Genomic DNA, 14671 nt, shown 5'->3' with positions numbered 1-14671 from the left:
CACAATTCCAGGGAAGGGAAACCCCTAACATTCTTCCTGGTGTACCCAGTGGAACACAGTGTCTTTTCATTTTCTTTTTTCCCCGTGTCTGAGTTTATTCTAAGAAAATAATGGGGAATAGACCATGTGCTGTAGTAGCAAGGATGCTAATCACAGCATTATTTAGAATACAGAAATTTGGAATCCTCTGGAATGAGTAATAATGGAGGATTGAAAGCAGGGGATAGCCCATGACAATTACCTACACTGTGATCTGCAAGGTTAAGATTTTATAGTTCAAGCAAACTGAGTTGGGGACTCTCAACCTATAATAGAAACAGTTCTTTCCTCTAATTCTTTCAAGATTTGCACTCTTTTTTACATCTCTATCTGCAGTCTTGCCATTGGCTTTAATGACTTGAAAAGAAACCAGGAGATCCAGAGAGGGCCTGGGGGAAAATGTTTGGCAAAGTGAGTCTTCCAAAGCATCTGGTTTCCCTGTTTGCATCTGTCTCTTCACCCTCTTCCTTCAGTGCTCAGTGTTCACATGCTTCCTGTACACTTCTCAAAGCTGAAGTGACCACTTTCCCCTAAAGCGTCACCGTCTTGGGATGGCTGGGGTACATTGAGCAAGCAGCCTCCTCTCAAAGGCAGTTCTTCTATTTGCTGTCACTCCTATATTACGGATGGCTCTTTGAAGCATGGTGTATGAAGCCAGACGACTGGATTCTAATGTCCACTCCCATGCTTTCTACCCAGGTGACCTTGGAACAATTGACTTATTCCTCCTCTTCCTTAGTTTACTCACCTATACAAATTGGGATTAAAAAACAATAGTGACCTCATAAGATAATTATCTTATGATGATGATATGACAGGATCAAATGTGAAGCATATAGGAGGGGCGCCTGGGTGGCTCAGTCAGTTAAGCGTCTGCCTTTGGCTCAGGTCATGATTCCGGGGTTTGGGATTGAGCCCCTCATTGGGATCAAGCCCCGTTTGGGCTCCCGGCTCTACTTCTTCCTCTGCCCCTCCCCACCGCTCATGCTCTCTCTCTTTCTGTCTCAAATAAATAAAATATTTAAAAAGTAATGAAGAAGTGAAGCATATAGGATGATTCTTTCACATATAATATGCTAACATTTTCAGGCATCAACTAAAAACAAAATAAAGGTGGGGGTGGAGTGGTTCTTTGTGGAACTTCTGCAAAATGATGCCTCAGTCTAGTTCATTTCCTTTTTTTTTCTTTTAAAGATTTTATTTATTTACTTGACAGAGAGAGACACAGAGAGAGAGGGAACACAAGCAGTGGTAGTGGGAGAGGGAGAAGCAGGCTTCCCGTGGAGCAGGGAGCCCATGTGGGACTCCGTCCCAGGACCCTGAGATCATGATCTGAGCTGAAGTCAGATGCTTAACAACTGAGCCACCCAGGCGCCCCTAGTTCATTTCCTTTTTACCCCCTTTTACCCCAGCACTGATGAGCAGGCCAAGAGTACCTTCCATAGGAGCAGTTGCATGATGTTTTCTGACTTGATTTAATTAACACTGATGTGTTGGTATTTAGCTGGGTAATAATCATGCTACTTCACCCTAGCCCTAATTGGTCCTCAGATCACAAGTTTGACTGTTTTCCATTTACTTATCATTAACGTAGAACTCCACTATCCAGAACTGTAGCCAATGTTCATATGTCTATTTCGTTTAAATCACAGTTAAGTAAAGTTAAATTCAGTTCCTCAGTCACATATGTCCACCGCTCAATAGCCACATGTGGCTAGTGGCCCCCAGATTGGACAGTGCCAATGTAGAACATTCTGTCATTGCAGAAAGACCTAACGGACAGTGTGGGTTTAAACCCGTAAGTTTGCTGTGTACGTAGAACCACTGTAGCATTTATCCTCACTACTGACTATACTCCTGTGCACACACAGGCTGGCCAGAAACTCCAGATCATTAGAAGCATGAAAACAGGAACTGGAGCAACAAGTCATCCTGTATCAAATCCCAATCCTTTTAAGATCTTTGATTCAGTTCCTTTGTCTCTTATGTAGGATTATTTTCTATGATATAAGCATGTTTTTGTTTTTGTTTTGTAACCTCTATGAAAAAGACCTGGCAGGATCCAATGCAACTGCATAAATAACATGGTTTTGATATCGGAACTATGTTATTCTAACTTACAGCATGAAATGTATACATTTAATGTATTACTACCTTTCCTGTTTATTCCCAACAACGATTCTTTTCTTTTAGCTTTACTCTCAGCCCAGCTTTCCTTCTATGAATAACATCAGAATGAGTGACTAGAAAGTCAGTAAAGGTGGAAAATTTGCCACCTCTAAAGGGATGGAGGGGGTACCTTCTTGATCAAGGCTTAGCTTTGCAATCGTATTCACTCACAAGTGGAAATGGCGGTGTGGGGGTCCTGATGAATTGAAGGCATCCCCGTGTGTCAGAGCAGACAAGGAGACGGAGCCACAGGGAGTTTAGTGCTCGAGTTCACATGGCTGTTTGTAGCAGAGCAAGAGTTCAAGCTCTGCAGTCTGCAAAAGCCATTCTCCTCCCGACACTCCATGCTGCCTCTGAAAATGTTGGTCTATTTGTTTCCTTTCTCAAAAGGCATCCTTCTCTCTGGCTACCTGAAGAGTAATGGTTGTAAGCATTTATTTGTCCCAGGAGAGGCCTCAAGACATTTTCTCTTTTGTTGTAAAATTAAGTGTGCTGGGTTGGAAAGGGGGAGTGCACTTCACCCTTGAGTCTTTCAAGAGCAACATGGGACAGTCACTTCATCAAGAGGAAGAAAACCACTTTGGGGAAGTCATTACCAAAGTGGCCAACAGAAGGCTGTCAGGTTTGGAGCCAGAGCATTAGAGAAACCAGCTTGGAAGCTGTGGTCATTTTATAGACCACAGCCCGCTCATTTCCTTTCCTGGGTACTCTGAGGAGCCCAGGAAGGATAGAGAGAGGAGACCTAGCGGTATACATAACACTGATTATTTTGGAACGCTTACTAGTTCCTTAATTGAGTGCTCTGGGGAACTTTCAGCCTGGTTTGCTGCTGCCCTGGATGAACAGAGTGCACCTCAGAGCTGTTTCCTTCCACCAGCACTTGCAAAAGTAAGATAAAGCTTCCCAAACATTGCCGCATGTGAGAATCACCTGGAGGGATTTTCTGAGCCTCACTACTGAGGTCACACCCCACACCAATGAACCTGTAATGCGTGAGAGCCACGTCAGTCGTATGTCAGGATCCCAGCTGATACTAATGTGCATCAAATTTGGAAATCTTGGCCCTTCTTTGACAACCCCCTTCTCTCTTCCTTACCCTCTGTTCTCCTGTCTTTCCCCCGCACCTCCTCTCTCCAGGTTTGCACCACGACTCTTGCTCCCTGAGGAGGGCCAGAACCTCCCTCAGAGTCCCACCCAACAAAGCCCTCTTTCTGCTCCACCCAGAACACACACAAAAGGGCACCCAGTCAAGGTGGTCTTGTGTGGGTGGCCCCTGTGCTCCAGCATCCCCATCTTGGTGTCCTTCTTGTGCTCACTGGCTGCCCCAAAACTTTTCTGGGTCTGGCTCTTCCTCCATCACCCCAGGTGCTGTATGCCTCCTCAGTCGGGGCTTCCCCAAGTAGTGTCTGCTCCCTCCTGGGCACCTGCCAGTTATGTAGAAGATTTAAAAATGTGTGTTTTCATTTCTGGGTGCCCCAGTTTTCTCCTCTGTAAAATGGGGTAATAATAGTGCATACTTAACAGTGCTGTGGGGATTAAAGGAAGCACTCAGAGGGTATCTTGCACATGGTGGGTTGAACCATATAAGACTGCCATTTTTGTAGGTCAAAATGATCAAATAGTAATGATTTTATACTGTTCAGCCCTATAGTAAGTGCTCAATAAATGCTAGTCATCACTGTTATTTTCCATTTTATTTCATTAGTGCATTTAATTTGAATGTAATTTTATTTATATTTCATAATTTTGTTTAACTGTAAAGCTATTACGTGGGTTTTAAGCAAAGGAGCTTAGCCCTAGTTTTCTATCTGTGTATATGTAGGAAAGCATTATAATTATTATAATTAGGATTAATTAGTTGAGAGTAAGAATGATGAGATTCTATCTGTGAGACTTTTTTTCTCTTTAAAGGAGAAAACATTTTTCAAATTTGAGAAATCCCTGTCTTAGGCCTTCCCTGTCTGCCTCACTTAATTCACTTGCCCTGTGTTTTTGTCCTCACCTGAGGGTGCTACTCTTAGTTGGGATCAGCTAGAAAATCTGGCAAGCAACCTGGGTTTTGGATTTCCCCTAATAGAACACAGTACTCCATAGAGGACTCCTTCCTGGACTGGGGAGCAGAGGGTTCTGAGCCAGCATCTTGGCCCAAATGAGTAACCCGATGCCTTGTTAGGACACTCTGGGCTGATTTTGAGAATGATCTTAGCTGGCAGGATGTGCCAGATATGGTTCAGAGTGCTTTATGTGTATTAACTCCTTTAGTCCTCCTGAGGGCCCTGTGGCATAGGGGGTATGATTGCCCCTATTTTGCAGATGAAGAAACTGAGACTCAGGGATTAAGAAACCGGCCCAAGGTTACACAGCTATCAGTGGCAGAGTCAGAATTATAGCCTGGCCTGGCTCCAGAGCCCGTGCTCCCCAGTCTTTGCAGGCATTATCTGTTTGTTCTCACAGTAATCCTAGGAGGTAGGTAAAAGGGTCTGGATTGCCTGACTCTGGAGCTGGGACTTAATGCCCTTTCTCTTGGTCACCTGGGGCCTGAGCAGCGCTGTCCAGACTGCTGGGTGTGATCTTGTTGCTTTCCTTACGGCGGCCCCCTTTCCAGTCCAGCGATAAGATGAAGTGGTTTCTTTGGCCCTTCTTAAAAATAGTTAAAAAAACAAAACAAAAAAAAAACACGTGTTATCTAAAGGTTGGGGTTTTCTCTTAGCCCTAATTTCTCCTTTGCCTTAGGGGCGCCCTACATTCTTTCTCTATTCAGTGGCACTGGGAGATTTGCTCATGGGCAGTGCTGGAGGGGGTCCCAGAGGGATGGACTTATTTGGTTGGTGGATTGTTTTCTTTAGCTATAATTCCACTTTCCCAATTTGGAGGCTGACCTTTGTTAATATGCTGTCTTATCTACTTTTTTTTTTTCCTTTTCCATGAGAGTAGAATAACAGCATGTATTTCTGTTTATTAACGTAACCCCTTTCAGAGAAAAAGCAAGAATGTTATTACTCATAACAAAAATTGTTTTTGCGACTACTGTGGCCAGGGGTGGCTGATCCAGGTTTTTAGGGAGGAGGTCCTTAAGGAAAAGGATTCATGAATTAATAATCCTAAAATGAAGAACAGGGCCTTGGCAGGGGCCCCTCTAATCAGGGACCCTGAAGCTTACCCTTCACTACATGCTACATCCACCTCTGGCTGTGATACTTGGGAATTTTAACATCTTTTGTTTCCTCTAATCCCTCTTATTTCCAGTGTCTTCTTACTAGTGTAATTATTTGATAAATCATACGAACCTAGATGTTAACTGGGTCTCTATAAAATGTAATGGGTCATCCCTGTCTCCACTTCTCCCTTTCTTCCTTCTTCCAGATAAGCTGCCCTGGTTGATAGCAAGGACTGTGGCCCTCAGGTTGGGTGTTGTTGGGGACACCTGGTGACCTCCCTGAGGGTCCGTGGAGGGCTGGTGCAGTCACTGTGTTACCCGGCTCTTCCACCTGGCATCTTGCAAACGGGCGGCCTTGGTTGTAAGGACAGGAGGTCAGCATCGCCCCGTGATCACTCTTGACTAAATGACTCAACGACGTATCACCTCTCCCTTGCATACGAGGCAAATCATTGTTTCCTCCCATGTACGTAGCAACCCAAAGGGGATTTTTAAGAATTACATCAGTGTTTTTAGTTACAGGGTCCAATAATTTGAGGATTCAGCTGGCATTCTTAATGACACCATGTATAACAGATATGGGGCTATCTGTGTACCTGCCCCGTAGAGGATGATGAATGAACGAATGAGCTAGTAAGATAAAGAACAAGGAGGACAACTAGGGAACAGAGATAGGAAAACTCAGTAATGAGGAGGGGAGAGGAATAGAGAAATCTCATGTGGCTCTTTCAGAATCAGCAGTCAGGGAGTCAGGGAGTGGGGTCTACTTAGATGCCTGCATTTCCTCATCCACAAGAAGCTACTCGGTATTTTTTCTCTAAGAAGGGAGTTAATTTAGATGCAAGAATAAAAAGTTCCTATTATCAAGGACAATCTTCTTTTATTAATAACTCCTACATCTTTTTCTGCCTGGATGAATACTACTATGTAAAATCTTATTATATTCTGTTTTGCTACAATAATAGACTTCTTTAATAACCATTATTTATGGAGGCTTGTAAATGAAGATGGTGCACTACAAAGGAAGAATTCACACCTCAGTGATACTGAGTCAGGAGGTCATCTGATACATACCTTTGCCTTCACACCCAGGGTGAGGAAATAGTCAAATTATAGTTTGGACTGTGAGTTTTCACAGACCCCAGTGCCGTTCCACCAAAATGAAAACGTAATGGTCTTTGCACTCTCAGGAGACATGTTGTGTGTAGCTCAAGGTATTGGTTGATCAGAAATTCAGAGGATGAGTGCATGGATAGATTTGTTTTTGGAAACGTATTCTTTATTAAATGAGAAAAATTGGTTAAGATTTAGTACTTAGCTACTAAGGAACCCAGTGATTTGAAAAACGATAGCCATAGAATTTTTACCAAAGCCACTGTTTTGATGTCGGCCATTTGATTCTATTTTTTTTCATTTTCCCCACAAGAAGAGAGAGTACAGGCTGGCTCTCCTACCCTATAAGAAATTTGGAACGGGATCTCCATACCTATAAAACTAGCAACTACAGTTTTCTTGAACTTGAGTTATAAATGGCTAACTGGAAACAACTTTCAAGGCCTTTGGACAAAAACTTGGTTAGGATTCTTGGAACCATGGGCAAAACCCTATTCCATGCAAAATAGGAAATGATATTTAATGTGGATTGGTTCTTCTCGGTCCTGGGTGAGAATCAAGATTAGGTTAAGTGATTGTTAATAAGTTGAAAATGAGAATTAATAATAATATTTTCAAACATTTTGAACTTCCAAGTTTTTTTGAGGGTCTCTAGGATGAAAATTCCCTGAAAATACAACCTTCATGATCATATGGAAGCATTTAACAGAAGACACTGAAGCAAAAATTTCTCCAAACCACTACTCCCTTCCAGGCAAGTAAAAAATGGCAGGCTGGAACTGAAATGTACCTAGTGTTCCATTCCAGCCTGGAGAGTTCTTTGACTCCATCCCCTTGTGGCTGTTTGTACTTCAAAATGCCTTCTCATCAGTTCTCTAGAAACTTCAAATTGATTGAGGAAGCAAACAAGCAAACAGCCAACAAGCAGAAGAGAGTTAATATAACATATTTTAGAGATGTGAATATACTGCTGGGCATACTTGGCCAGACATCATTTATCCTTCAGGAATTAAAGCATTTTTGATGCAATTGACCTTTAAATCAAATTGGGGAAAGGTACAAAGGCAGCTTTTCCCTATAACTCTAGCCTTGCCAAGGGGTTCCAGAAAAAGAAGTACACACTTTTTTAAAAGCATTGATTTTTATGCAAGTAGATCTTCAATTCATATTGGAATTTGATCATATACCTCCCTATAACTTATGGAAATGAAACATCAGTGTCTATGAGGTCTGAAAGAGGTAATCTCTGAGTAGTTCTCTATTATTGACATTTTTTAAAACTTTTTTTTAAAAGTTGGCTCTACACCCAGCATGGAGCCCAATGCAGGGCTTGAACACATGGCCCTGAGATCAAGACCTGAGCTGAGATCAAGAGTGAGATGCTTAACCAACTGAGCCACCCAGGCACCCCTGTTATTGACATTTTTTAAAACCAACTCTAACCTTTTTGTTGATAAGCCTTAAAGAAGTATTAATGTTAAAAGCATATATGTTACAAAGAAAAATTTAAGCTGGTGGCTGACCTCTTTTAGAAGACTCTTGAATTGGTCAGAGCTCCTGGTTGCAAGGGGCAGAAAGCCATCTCAAACTAACTTGGGCAAAAATGTTTATTGGGGGTGCCTTATGTTTTGATTTGTAAAGTTGTGATGGCATGGCATTCTATTTTGAGAGGAGGAAATCATGCCAACAGGTAGCTTCCCCCACCTTCTGGCATTTGCAGAAATACTCATTTGAGCCATCATTAGCTTCATTTTGCACTTTCAGGTTAATGAGGTTACTAGAAGTTAGTATTGTTAATTTTAGGGACGTCTGTGTGATTTTGCTGGGCCAGCATTCAGTTCTTTTTCTTCACATGACAATACCTAGATTTTCTTTTGGGAAACCAATACCTCCCCTATTCTCAAACCATGTGATTTACATGAAGTTGACACTATGTGTTTGTCCAAGAGACATGCTAATGACCCAGCTCTGGCCAGTTGGAATGCCACATTCCCCTGGCCAGTTGTGGTCCAAGGGTGGATCACCCCCCCCTTTTTTTTTCCCTGAAACAGTTGGGAAAAAGTCTGGGAATGCTTCTGAAGCTGCTGGTGGCCATAGTGTGGAAAGACCTGAATGAGAATAAAGGCAAATGAGAGGAATAGAGTTGAGGGTGAGAAGTTCCTGAAAAGAGGATTAAAAGTCCAGCCATGTCCAATCTGGACTGTCAGATGAGAAAGTAAAATTCTTCCCCTTCTCCCCCTACCCCCATTTTGGTTACAGCCTGTTTGATTTGGATTTCTATACCTTGCCACCAATGTGAAAAATGGGATTATCTTTATGAGTGGCGTTACAATTCCTAGTTAGCCCTCCTGCACCAGTTCCTCATATTCCAGATATCTACTGTTACATAACCGATCACCACAAAATGTAGTAGCATCATTTTATTTCTCTCTCATTGTTTATGTGGGTCAGGAAGTAGGAAGGGCTTGGCTAGGCAGGTCTCACTTGGAGTCTTCATGCAGTTGTAATCAGACCGTGCTGGAGCTAGAAGGGAGCAAGCAGTGAGGGGGGAGCAGCTGGGGGCTAGCAGGGCAGCACTGTCTCTTCACAAAGTCTCAGGAGCTCTGTGTGGACTACTTGGGCTTCCTCACATCATGGCACTCAAAGCACTCAGATTGCTTACATGGCTGAGTGCTCCAAAACACTGGGTGTAAGTTGAAGTACCTTCTATGACCTAGCTTCCAAGGCCACAGAGTGTTATTTCCACCATACTCTGGTCAACTGGTCTATAAGGTTGGGGAGAGGATGTAGACCCTATCTCTCAATGGAGACATGCCAATGAACTTGAAGGCATATTTGTAAACCACCACCATGTTATAAGCAATTTTCACATTGTGAGAAGTTACTATAGTCGGGATGATATATGTAAGTAGTCTTAGTTTTGTGAAGACATGTCTTTTATTGTACTTTTGGGAGCTGGATTAACTTTCTCAAGTCATTAAGGCACCACCAGGCCTAGATTATACATACCTAAAATGAAGTCAAGATTTCTCATGATCTTTCAGGCTTCAGAATTTCATTTTGTTCTCATATTAGGCATTTCAAACTTCAACATGAATAGCACTGGAAAATCCTAAGATTTGCATTACTTCTCTACTTCATAATTGCTTGTATATTGATTTAATACTGAGGTGTTGTCATTTGGTAACTGGTACCTCAGTAATGTAGCTTCCAGAAGTGCTTAATTGTCTTAGTGACCAGTTAAGGAGTTGGGAATGTCTTATTTTATGGACTGTATATGAAATAGCAATTAGGGTATGGATTTGTAAAACTTGACCTGGGTTATGGGTCTATCACTTTGCCTCCCTGACCAGTATTAGAAATCCTCCTTTATACCAAGCATTACCATGGAGTAAAAAATCAGAATGCAACTCTTTTCAACTTTCTCCCAATGGAGGAAGTCAAACAGATCTCGAACTAATTTTTTGTTCTGTTTCAGAATGTAGCAAGTAATCCATTGGAATAAAACTGATAGTTGAGTAACTCATGCAAAGGTAATTTAGAGCACAAATGAAATCTGTCAGAGTGGTATTAGATTTGCAAAAGCTCATAAATAACAAATGAAAGGTCACAGAGCTGTGAAAATGAGAGTATACTTCTTCATAAAGAGAACCATAGTCAGGGATGGGGTCCTCAGTGCGTATTCAAATAGCAGCACATAAAATGGAAATGCAACATCTTTTCTAAATGTCTAGGACAGTCCAAAGGCACAGTGGCCTCCAGAGAAAAACGTCAAGGTCCTAGAAAAGACCCTTCATATTATCTGAGCATGTCCAGCATCATATCTAGGAGGCTTAGGGATTAAAGCTTCATTGCCTAGTGAGAATCTGTACAGAAAAATACATCCCCCTCAGCAGAGCCCATATTTCAGTAATGGTTAGACTAATTGTGAATGCATGTAACTCATCTTTCCTATTTTAGTTCCCAGAATATACTAATAGAATGAGTAGTGTTTCATGATTTACTGCAGGAATGTAAGCAGTTGGTGGTGATATTAATAAATAGTTCTGCCCATTCTGTTTTTTTATAGGAAAGACAGGTGGAAAATATAGCCCTGGCTACCCAAAGTAAACAAGTTCTTTTACAGTGCATTGTATGCAGATTTTTTTTCTTGGTGCTATGTTGGGCTTGACTTGTGTAAGGGAACAAAATCTAGATGTATATAAAGCAATGTGTATATAAAGCAAAATTTTAATTTTGATGAAGCCCACACATTGATTAACAAAGTGAAAAGTCAACACAGAGAAAAGGAGAAAATATTTGCAAATCATATATCTGAAAAGTGTCCAGAGTCCAGAATATAGAAAGAACTCTTTTAACTCAACAATAAAAAGACAATAACCCATTAAAAAATGAGCAAAGGATTTGAATTGACGTTACTTCCAAGAAGATCTACAAATGGCCAGTAAGCACATGAAAAGATGTTCAGCATCATATCACTTGGGAAAAGCAAATCAAAATCACAGTGAGATACTACTTCACACTCACTAGTCTGTAATGAAAAAATTAATGAAAATAAGGGTTGGTGAGGATATGGAGAAATTGGAACACAGATATTTTGCCGATGAGAATGTAAAATGGTGCAGCCACAGTGGAAAACTTTGGCAGTTCCTCAAAAAGTTAAACCCAGAGTTACCATAAAACCCTGCAATCCCACTCTTAGGTCTATACCCAAGAAAAGTGAAGACATATGTTCACATGAAAGTGTGAACATGGGTGTTAGAGCAAAATTATTTCCAGTAGTCAAAAAGTGGAAGCCACCCAAATGTCCACGAACCGATGAATGGATAAACAAATGTGTTATATCCATATCATGAAATTATTCAGCTGCAAAAAGGAATGATGTACCCATTCATGCTACCACATGGATGACTCTTAGAAACATTATACCAACTGAAAGAAGCCAGACGCAAGAGGCTAAATGTTGTATGATTCTGTTGACACAAAATGTTCCCAGTAGGCAAATCCATAAAGACAGAAAGTAGATCAGCGGTTGCAGGGGTTAGGGAGAGAAGGGAATTGGGAGTGGCTGCTAATGGTACAAGAGTTCTGGAGGGGTGATGGAAATGTTCTGGACTAGGGGATGGGTGGTACAATATTATGAATATACAAAAACACTCTACTGAAGTAATACATGCTGATCAGAAATTTTTGAGCCTACAAATGAAGCAAAAAAAGACCATTAAAATTATCAGAAATCCTAAACCATTTTGGTGTCTAGCCTTTCAGTTCTTCTTCTAATCATATATAAGCTTAGAAAATACAGATTTCCTTTTTTTCTAAAGAAGGAACAATTTCATGAGTAAAACGTGTTGGGGTCATAAAATTTCAGCTACTTTAAGAATTCGGAAATTCTACATTAAGCACATGTGTGAGAACACATCCACAGAGATATGCGCCTTCAAAGGGATATAAGATGGTGTGCTCATGACCTGTGCTCTCTCAAGATCTTCTACACAAGTAAAATCTAACGCAGATGTGTAAAGTTCATGGAGATGGAACACAGGCCTTACAGAGTAGCTTGGGGGCGACACAGGGAGAGTGTAGACAGGCATCACCCATCTGTTTGCTTGCTTGCTGAAGGATGGCAGGAGTCTGGGTCTGCAGGACCCACCTGGGTCTGCAGGAGCCTCGGCAATATGAAAATGTCCATGGCAGGAAGTATCCTCCCCCTGTCTCCCACCTGCTTTGTCCCTGCCTGGCTAGCCATGGAGCAGATGTTGGGCTGAAAGAGATGCGTGGATTTCCAGTAGTTCTGGAAATTGCTATATTTTTTCTGATTTAAGGAAAGGGAGTTGTGTGTTGAACCCAGATTCATGGCACCATATTCTCTTTCACTTAGAACACAACATTTACATCATAGTTACCTTGACTTAGAAAACTACATTGACTTTAAAGCTATATTTTGAACAAAATGATAGTAGTAAAAATATTGGGAAATATTACACAGTATTTCTTGTGTGACAGACACTGTTATTAGTGCTTTACTCTGTTACCTCATTCTCATAAGAAATTTTTGAGGTAGGTAGTATTATGATCCTCATTTTGCAGATGAGAAAACTGAGGCACAGAGTGATTAAGTAACTGGCTCAAGGTTGCACAGCAAGAAAATGTTGGAGCAAGGTTTCAAATCCAGGTGTCTAGCCAATATCTCTGTCCATTACTCACACATAGTCATACACCCGTGCTGTTCAGTGAAGATTTGGGACTGGGTACATTTCATTTCCGGTGACGTTAACTAATGCATACTGCTTAGTGCAAGTACTGTGCAGAGGGAGATCTTTCAATCAGTAACCGGAAGGAATACCGTGGTTGAGGGATGCTTTAATAAAATCATGCCGCTTGCATTGTTTGGTGCATGTGAAGTACTGGTGCTGCCAGCAAGTTTCACATTACAAAGAACTTAGATTGGCAGCTAGTTGATATTTAATGTTAGGTTGTATTGAAAGAAAACCAGATAGGTTTCGTGGCCATCCCTCTCACCCTGGGCCGGGGCTGCAGACTGTAAGGAGCCAGGGGGCGTGGGGGTGGGGGTGCTGCTGAAGTAGAGCAGATTCATTCCTCAGCTGTAATCCCAGCTGGCCAGAGTGCGTGTAAAATGAATAAAATGAAGCACCGCTGCATTCATTGAAGAGGAGATTATGTTTGTCTCTGTCACCTGGCAAACGAAAAATACCGTTAATATTTGTTTTTTGCCTCATCATATTTTTCAAACTAGTGCCTAGCACAGTGCCTGGCAGTCACACTTATTAAGGGAACAAGCAGCTCATTCCCTTCTCGAATCCATGTTCGCCTGGGGAACCAAATGTAAACAGAAGATGGGGAGTAAGCATGAAATTGGCAAGCCTGGCATCATCAAGCTGCTACCGGGTGATAAGAGTTCCAATCTTATTTCCTAATAGTTTGTCTGCTTTTAAAAAATAATGAATGCATCAATCCATCTGGAGTTAATATGAGTGTATTGTGCATTGTTTGGTTTTGGTTCATCTTCCCAGTTTTTAATTAAGTTATCAGAATACTATTCAGTTAATATTTTCCTGTTCTATAATTTTGAGAAATTACTTACATCATGTCAATAGCTGTGTCTATTTCTGAGCTCCTTAGAATGTTCTAGTTTCTGTATTCATTTTTATACTTTCTATCCTGCTTTGATAAATATTAATTAATATCTGATTAGTCCATATTGGTTTTCCCTATTGATTTTGTTTAATAATGTATTTACTCTTGATTTATTTATTTTGACAAAATAATTAGACATTTATTTTGTCATACTTTTTAAAAAATCTCATTGAATATTTTAAAAAATCTCATTGAATTGTTAAGCTTTTTAAAAAAATCTCATTGAATATTCTTATTAAAATTGTAAAAAAAACACCCAACTGGTGGTTTTTTTCTGCCACTTTAAAATAAAGTGACTATCGGGTGCCTGGGTGGCTCAGTTGGTTAAGCGACTGCCTTCGGCTCAGGTCATGATCCTGGAGTCCGGGATCGAGTCCCACATCGGGCTTCCTGCTCAGCGGGGAGTCTGCTTCTCCCTCTGACCCTCTTCCCTCTTGTGCTTTCTATCTCTCATTCTCTCTCTCTCTCAAATAAATAAAATCTTTAAAATAAAATAAAGTGACTAACATGACCCCTTGTGTGGGCAATAGAACGATGGTATTTACAAAAGAGTAGAACATGAGGAACAGATTCTATAGGAAAGCAGTAAGATGGCAAGCAAATAGCACATATAAATTAAGATATATATCTACATTCTTAGTAAGCTGGACAGTTCAACCATAGTAAAAGATTTTACTGCTCTGGATTTTAATTGAAAAGGACAGAACCAGAATGAAGGACACAATGATGACTGGTTAGTCCTACAGTGATACTTTTACCTCATTTTATTAGTCTAAGTCTATACACCTTGAATCAGTCATTGGAAGAACAGAATAACACCTAGCATTTACGAATGTGGATTCACTGGCCAGACTGTCTTGGTTTGAACCAATTCCTCTCTTTATCTGCTGGATTTCAGTTTACTCAAAATGGGATGGTAATAGTGCCTACCGCATAGGATTGATGGGGGAATTAATTGATACATGGAAAGGGCTTCAATAGCACCTGGCCAACATTGTTAGTTATGTTAAGATTTTGAGCAGCAAAGATACTTTG

Source organism: Eumetopias jubatus, unplaced genomic scaffold (genome assembly GCF_037043125.1).
Source record: "Eumetopias jubatus isolate StellerSeaLion01/CBP00866 unplaced genomic scaffold, mEumJub1_p1.0 scaffold_3, whole genome shotgun sequence".
NCBI lineage: Eukaryota > Metazoa > Chordata > Mammalia > Carnivora > Otariidae > Eumetopias > Eumetopias jubatus.
This window is presented reverse-complemented; position numbering follows the sequence as displayed.